General features: G+C 38.2%; 2 pseudogenes; both read left to right on the top strand.

Moving 5' to 3' along the window:
- LOC146486447 (uncharacterized) overlaps nucleotides 1-7500 on the top strand; it is an 8939-nt pseudogene that overhangs the window by 1430 nt on the left and 9 nt on the right.
- LOC146486446 (uncharacterized) overlaps nucleotides 7415-7500 on the top strand; it is a 2255-nt pseudogene continuing 2169 nt past the window's right edge.

The following is a 7500-nucleotide window of genomic DNA, read 5'->3' as shown; positions in this document are numbered from 1 at the left end:
ACACAAAAAAGCTGCGCGATGGTGGGTACTTTAAATCCTCCTTCCAGAAGAAATGATAGCTGTTCTTGATTAATTTCGAAGGATGGTCACCCGAGACGTTGGGTTGACACCCGGGTAGAAAAATTCACGCCGTCAAATTTAAAGGACGAAGAACGATCCCTTGACATAGAGCCTACGGCTTCACCAATCAAAAGCATAATTTCATCCGTGTCAGGACTGTCTAAGTTAGCGAGGGACCGATTCAGATATTCTAATCGCATAATTAAGCCATCCATTTCTGACAGATCATTTAAACTTTCCAATCTTACTATTGTTTGCTCAACTACACTGTAGGCGAAACGATAAAAATCCCCAGGAGTTCCTTCTAAAGATTGCTCCACCATCTTTATTTTTCTACGCCCTTGGTAGGCCCAGTTCCCGGGCGCGAGCCACGCCAGCCGTTTTAATACCCAGTTCCCATAAGCATGTTGAGTTGTGGAGTCGAATGTTGAATTGTCACGTCGCATGTTGAATTGTTCCCTTGGTGATTTATGTGTCATCTTACATCTTGAATTATTACGTAGCATGTTGAATTGTTCCTTTGCTGATAGAATGTGTCACCTCGAATATTGGATTGTCCCTTTGCACGGTGAATTGTCATCTTGCACGTTGCATTGTGATCGCTAACTTTGTCAAAATTATGGAATGCTGCATTGTCAACTCGAATGTTAAATCGTAAACATGAATGTTGGATTACAAACTAGAATGTTGAAACGTAAACTCATATGTTACATTGTGAACTCGAATGTTAAAATGTGAACTTGAATTTTGGCGGAGATATAACACCATAGTAAGGTAGTGTGTCAGAAGTGAGCACTTTTGTATGTATGTATTTAATTCATACTGAGCACCTCTGGAAATTTCTGTCATAGATGTGGTTGTGAGTTTATTGGATAAAAAGAGAAAGAGGAATATAACTGGCGAATTTGCCAACATTTTTCGGGCTGTATTCGATGAAAATGTGAGTGAAAATGATGCCCTGCCTCATGCAGTTTGTAATCGCTGCAAATACCAAATTGAAAAGGCATGGCGACAGTCTGAACAAGCCAAAGAATACTTGTCAGTGCTAAAAAGAAAACACCCAGTGTTTCCTTTGATATCAAGTTGTGGCGATGACCAAACAGTGACTCATATAGAACGTAGAGAAGAAGGGTCAAAGACTTCTGTTTGAATCCAGCTGCCCTGAACAAAGGTTAGTAACAGCCAATACATGTTCAAGCAAAGACAGTGTTCCTGTGCATATTCTACCCAATTTATCCACACCATTTGCACCAGTGGTTTCTGCCTGTGTCAGTGGAGTGTCATCAACTTTACCTCCGGAAACGGTCAGAAAAATGCACAATGTTGCAACGCAGACTGCAAAATCTGTCAGTGCCACCCAAGTACTAAAAAGGGTACACGTGTAAAGGTAAGCAGCCAACATGATAAATGTTGCCATAAATACCAAGACAGTATCTGCAAGAGCTTAACTCCCACCAATGGGCACTTCACTAAATATTTTGTAGAAATGTCAAAAAAATATAAAGGTTTTGTTCCTATTGATCAAGAAAATTAATACTGACAAATACCTGTAGTACATTCATTTTTACTTTCGTCTACTGGTTTTGTGCCAATAAAAAAGTGCTTACATGTAATTTATGTTGCAGTAAGAGGTGCATGTAGCCCCCAGATGCTTAAGCTCAGAAGGGCCAAGCAGGAATCTGTCTGGATTTGTCCTCTGGTAACCACAGGGTATTGGGCAGTGTGTTTTGCAATACCCTTTAGTTGAATTGCAGCTGTTTATAAATCAGGAACCCTGTTGTCTTAATAGAGTACCTCAAAAGTACCTTAAAATATTATTGAGTTACTAAAAACTTTGAAAAAGGCCTTCACTATCATTTTGGAATCAACTATCACCTTGAAGATCGGGGATCCTATTATCTGTGATGGTTTATTTTTTGGATAAATGAAAGGATCCCTCATAAAAAAAATTAATTCTATTGTATTTGGCTTTGTTTTTTGTCTGAATAATTAATTCTCTTATGATAATAATTATTATTTTCTAATCAACTGAAGGTAATTGTACACTTCAAATCCAAAACTGTGTCAAGGGAATTGCCTAAAGGTCTAAACAGTCTGGGGATTGCCCTTTGCTTAAGACGACATAATTCAGGAATCACCTCAGCAGCTTTAAAAAGCAAGAATCTGAGGAATTCGTTCATTCACCTTGTGTTCCTCCAAATCAACAAGGAGTGGCGAGAGCTGGAGAGGAAATCATTGCTAAAGAAAACAGCTGTTGGAGACCTCAAACACTTTCAGTGGAATGCAGTTCTCAAGGAATGGAAGAAGGAAGCCTCTACCTTTTACAAAATCCTAAAGACTATAGCAATGCCCCCCACAATTTCCAGAAACCTAAGGAGAAAGCAGCTGTTAAAGCCCATAATTGGTTCTGCTGGTGTAATACTGCTCAAAGGACAAATCCAAGGTTATCTGCTGTGCAACGCCCTTTTGGCTTTCACTATTTCTTGGGCGGACACGGAAAAGGTGAAGTAGTGTTCACTTAAGTTTATATGTGTTGTTTTTGTAAGCTGGTGAATGGATACCTTAAGGTGAGGTAGGGGCTTGCTTTCTGGTCGAAACAAAGTTACACAGTACCTCAGTCCTGCAGGCCTCAATTTTGGTCTAAAATGGGGGGGGGGGGGGGGGGGAAGCCCCTTCCCCTAGATTTACCACTGATACCTCCTGAAAGTAATTAAAGACAGATTGCTTTTTTAAAGTTTTTGATTTATTGCTTTTTTGAGATGCTGCTTGATTATTGATTCATGAATTTAAAGTAAACTTGAATCGCATCAGTTGCTTCTGGAGACAATTTAACCTTTCAATCTGAAATATACATTGACTTGTTTATAATAATATACAACAGGGTTTCTCCAGACTACAGAAGCGTGGAATGACTGTTTGTAAAGCTGTAACAAATGGAAAGATTGCAGAAGTAGTGCTTGGCTACAACAAGAAAGTGAAGGCATGGAAAGCCAGTGTTGAAAGCAACAGAGAAGGAAATGGTACAGTCCCCACAAGGTCTGATCCCCAAGACGAGGTAGTTCATTCAGTGTTCATTGTCCAGAGTCATGAAATAGTTACACATACAGTGCAATGCCCTTTTTAAAAATAATAATTGTTTCTTAGGAGAAAACAGTAATGCATGTTTTTATCATCATCATCATCATCATCATCATCATCATCATTAGACTGATGGTTTTCGGACTTTGCGACCTCAACTTTAAATAGTTTCTATAAAGCCATTTCTTTTTCTTTTTGAAGTTAAAAGGCATAGATAGTAACTTTAAGTTAAGAACTATACTGCATAACAAAATAAAAGAAAATGATTGAAATGTGTGCTCTTGATGGCAGTTTTAAAGTCGATGACGTCATCAAGTCAACAAAAGTTGTGGTAAGGGCTAAAATTAAGTGGTAAACTCTGATTTTGATCAATTCTGCGGGTTATCTAGATACCATTTAATTATTTCGGAGCTCATGAGTTACCACCAACCTTTTGAAATCATGTTTTTCCCGAGTGTTTGAAACCACCACAAAATGTGTTACACTAAACCGTACATGCGACGAAAAAAAAATTTGGAACAATTTTAAAAGCGTATTTCCGAAGTCAAATCAAAATACGAAAGGCTGTTTTCAATGCCTTATCCTGAAATTTACGTTAATGATGGAGATAAGCAATATTTAACTGTCTATAAAGTCAGAACTGATAATATATCTGTTTTGTATTTTTTTTTCAAAGTTTCATTTTAGGTACCCCTGTTAGCTTCCGGGGTTACATAGTCCACTTAATTTACGGTAACAAAGAAGTATAGAAGTATTTGAAGTACGTTTTGACGAGAGTTCGTCTATTTGAAATGGCTATAACGTTTATCTAAGACAATGACATGACTTGAGTTTGGAGTTGTTTTCTCAAAACCACGAGACGTGAGATCAAGCTTTTTTATCGGTGAGGTCGCATTTTCCACGGAATTTGAGTCCGATATTAAAGACCATTATGGGCAAAAAATTGCAACATTTCCAATTTTTGAGGACGAGTTTGGTTGCAGAGAAGTTAATTACATATGAGGGATGTCACGTGTAAGGTCACTTTGGAAGTGACAAGTATTGGTACCAGAGGACACCTGTAGCCGGCAACCGAAATTTACAACATTTAACTTATTCATTGCATTTACAGTTGAATAAAATTTTGACGGTTCTAGAGGTCATTGTACCGACTTATTGAGAGATGGGCTGGCTTTCTCCTCCCTGGATTCATAAACTAAAACAAAGCCGGCTTTATTCTCTCCTTTTCTGTCTCCCCACCCTACCGCTTCCCTAGGAACAAGCACCGTTACATCACCTAGGAGAGAGTCGGTACAGCTGGCCAGCACAGCACTCGTACCCTTGATTCCTTTTATGCAGAATTCTGCGTAAGATTTTTCAACGTATTAATTTGCAATGAGGGATAGTCAAATGGCGTGAACGTGAATGAAATTCGCCAAGAAATTCCGACGCGATTTGTTGTAATTTGAGTCAAGCTCGCTTCACCTGATTTCCCAACTTGCATTGCGCGGATGCTTTCACATGTGGTCGACCATGTTTGGAATCGTGCTCGCTGCATAAAGGTAAGTTCGTTGCTTGACATTTGATTTTCTTGCCATTCCTACACAGTTAACTGTTACATGCTAGCGTGAAACGCTTAAATTGTGTCTGCATCATTCGTTCGCTGAACTTTCTTTGCCCATGTCAGCTATTATCGTATGCCAATGTTGTCCTCACCTCACCGTGTTTCCATTTTATAAATTATTAACTTAGTTACGATTAACTCTGCATATTCTTATATATATTCTATAGTTCAGACGTTCCTTGGCTTCCGATTAGTTATCAGTGAGCTATGAACCTGAACAGCAGATACAAAGGACCGAATATTTTGTTTGAACTCAAACAAGCTCGTGCGAATTTTCGTCAGGCTTGCAAAGAACAACATCAAGTAAACAAATCACAGGTGAGAGAAATGATGTGTGGTCTTTTGTGCGTGTAAAAGTGTTCGTGGTATGTAACAGCATTTCCAAATACATGAGTGAGCTCCTGTATCATAAAAGTCATTGACATGCAGATTTCAAACATACAAAGCAGCGTCTGTCACGTAGTCACGGTATTTTGTCGGGAAGGAGTCTGAAATCTAGTTGATGATATCTCCCCAAGCTTCAAAGGGATGACAATGAAAATGCAAAAGTACCGTCTTTTGCATTTTCGGATAGGCATCTTACAATAAAGCATGGCCTAATTTGGCATCAAATATGACATTACTTTGATGTCATCAAATATTTGAAGTTTCAGCCTATTTTGTTACCTTTAGGACTGAATGTAAGCCATTCGTTACTGAAGTTTGAATAAAACAGTTACTGTGCATTATCAAGGATAAGCCTCATTTAGCATTCAAGGAAATTTAAACCTTCAAAAACATTGTAGACAACAAACTAATTTCTGAGGTTGACATTCACACCTCAAATGTTTGATGTCAAGAAAGTGCCAGATTTTACACCAAATTAAGTCAGGTTTTATCAGAATGTGCACATGCTTACGTGTAGATGCAGCTGGTGTCAAGTTGCAAAATTAAGGTTCATTTTTGTTTTTTTAGAAATATGAACTTGACAGAGAGCAGATTCAGATATGATGTTGTTTAGATTGGCATTAAATTTGCAAACTGTTCTGTCTTGTTCCTTTGTTACTTTTCCCAGACATTTTTTAAATGATCGTCAATGTCTGAGCCACTTCATCAAAACGATAAGGTTCACGAGAATGATGTATTATTCAGTAAGTGACATTTCAAATGTAATAGAATCTAAGGTAATGTACTGCATAGTATATTTTGGAAAAAAAAAAAGGCTGGCTAGAGTTTTGTAAAAAACTTAGCCCAATCACACATTGCCGAGATAGTTTTCTTTACAAAATTTCAGTGACTCTATTTAAGTGCTCTGTGAACAAAGCAAAAGGAGAGCAATTTAAAAATTACAAGCTGCTAGGGAAGCTAATTAAAGGTCGTTGCAAAGGAAACGAGAAAGGCTGGACTTGAGCCCGCGCCTTTTTTCATAATTATGGCGGAACGTGCTAACAAGATCGAACCCTTAATGAAATATTCTGTACGTGCTTAGTACAACAGGTTGGGTACAATAGGTGTTTCCATTTAGCAATTACCTTTAAATTGAAAGTCTTAACACCAGTTAGTCAGCAAATTTGTTTAAGGTAAAATGAATTTAAGGTGAAAACATGCATGAACTGGTACAGATTTGGTTAGAAACACGGTGGAATTACACCAAAAACTGTCAAAGACGGGAAGACAGGTTATTTCCAGGCAATTTTGTGGCAAGAGTTTAACTGAACACAATCTATTGTTTTATCGAAAAACCATTTAGGCCATATCTGACCGGGGCATGTTTCTGAGGAAATAGATCAAAGCAATGCTGGACTTTTGTTCTGCACCAAATTCGCACTAGGAGAAACAACGTTTGATCAACGCAAATGAAATTAACCATACGAAAAACCATTACATGAAGCAATATCAACTAATAAAGTTTAGACTGCAAAACAGTCATTCTGCCCCTAAAAGCCCATAAAATCTATTCCAGTGCTGGTTTTGCTCCTTGTTTCGTAATGTGCTCAGACAGGAACAAATCAATGAACATTGTAGTGCCCTGCATGATTGATCTTGAGTAAATGCGTCACCTTCAAGACAATGGGGTCAATTGACCAGTCTAGTATATTGCTGTAATGTAAAATAAAAAGAAAAAAGAAAATCGGTATCAAACGACTCAACAAACAAACCCGTTCTGTTGTATCGCATTTTCTCCCCGATGTTTGTGGTTAAAATGGTAAAATGAGAACTCAGTAGAATCTGCCACAAACGCATTCACTTTCAAGAAAGTAAACAACCCTTATTGAATACTATTATAACATTACTTTTTTTTTTCGTAGGCTGAGAGGCAGATATGGGCTCTTAAAGGACTTTATAAGTCTGTCACGAAAACTGACCCTCCTGAAACAGAAAACGAGAGTGAATTGTCTGAAATGGAGAAAACGGAAGAAGAGACTGTTCAGGAAGCCAGAACTTTTATGAAAAAGGCGAAAAAAGCAAGTCGTCAAAAACACAAGGAAAGTGCTCCCAGTAGGTCAAAGAAAAGAAAACTAACTCTGGCTGAAAGCTATTTGTTATTAATACCAACAAAAATAAGAAAAGTTGTTCCCCAAAACAAGAACAATTTGTCAGATAGCAGTCAATCGGAATCTGAAAGTAAAGAAGGCAGCGAAGACGACGAAGAGAAGGAGAACACCCAAAAGAGGAACAAATTTACTTGCCCCCTCCGCTGTGGTTCTAGAGTATGTCAGCTACCGCGCCATTTAAGAAATGTCCATGGTTGGGATGCCGAACGAGCCAAGAATGCTGTT

Source organism: Pavona decussata, unplaced genomic scaffold (assembly GCF_977016875.1).
Source record: "Pavona decussata unplaced genomic scaffold, jaPavDecu1.1 SCAFFOLD_21, whole genome shotgun sequence".
Classification (NCBI taxonomy): Eukaryota; Metazoa; Cnidaria; class Anthozoa; order Scleractinia; family Agariciidae; genus Pavona; species Pavona decussata.
The sequence above is the reverse complement of the archived record's forward strand: the minus strand, read 5'-3'. Positions and strand labels throughout refer to the sequence as shown.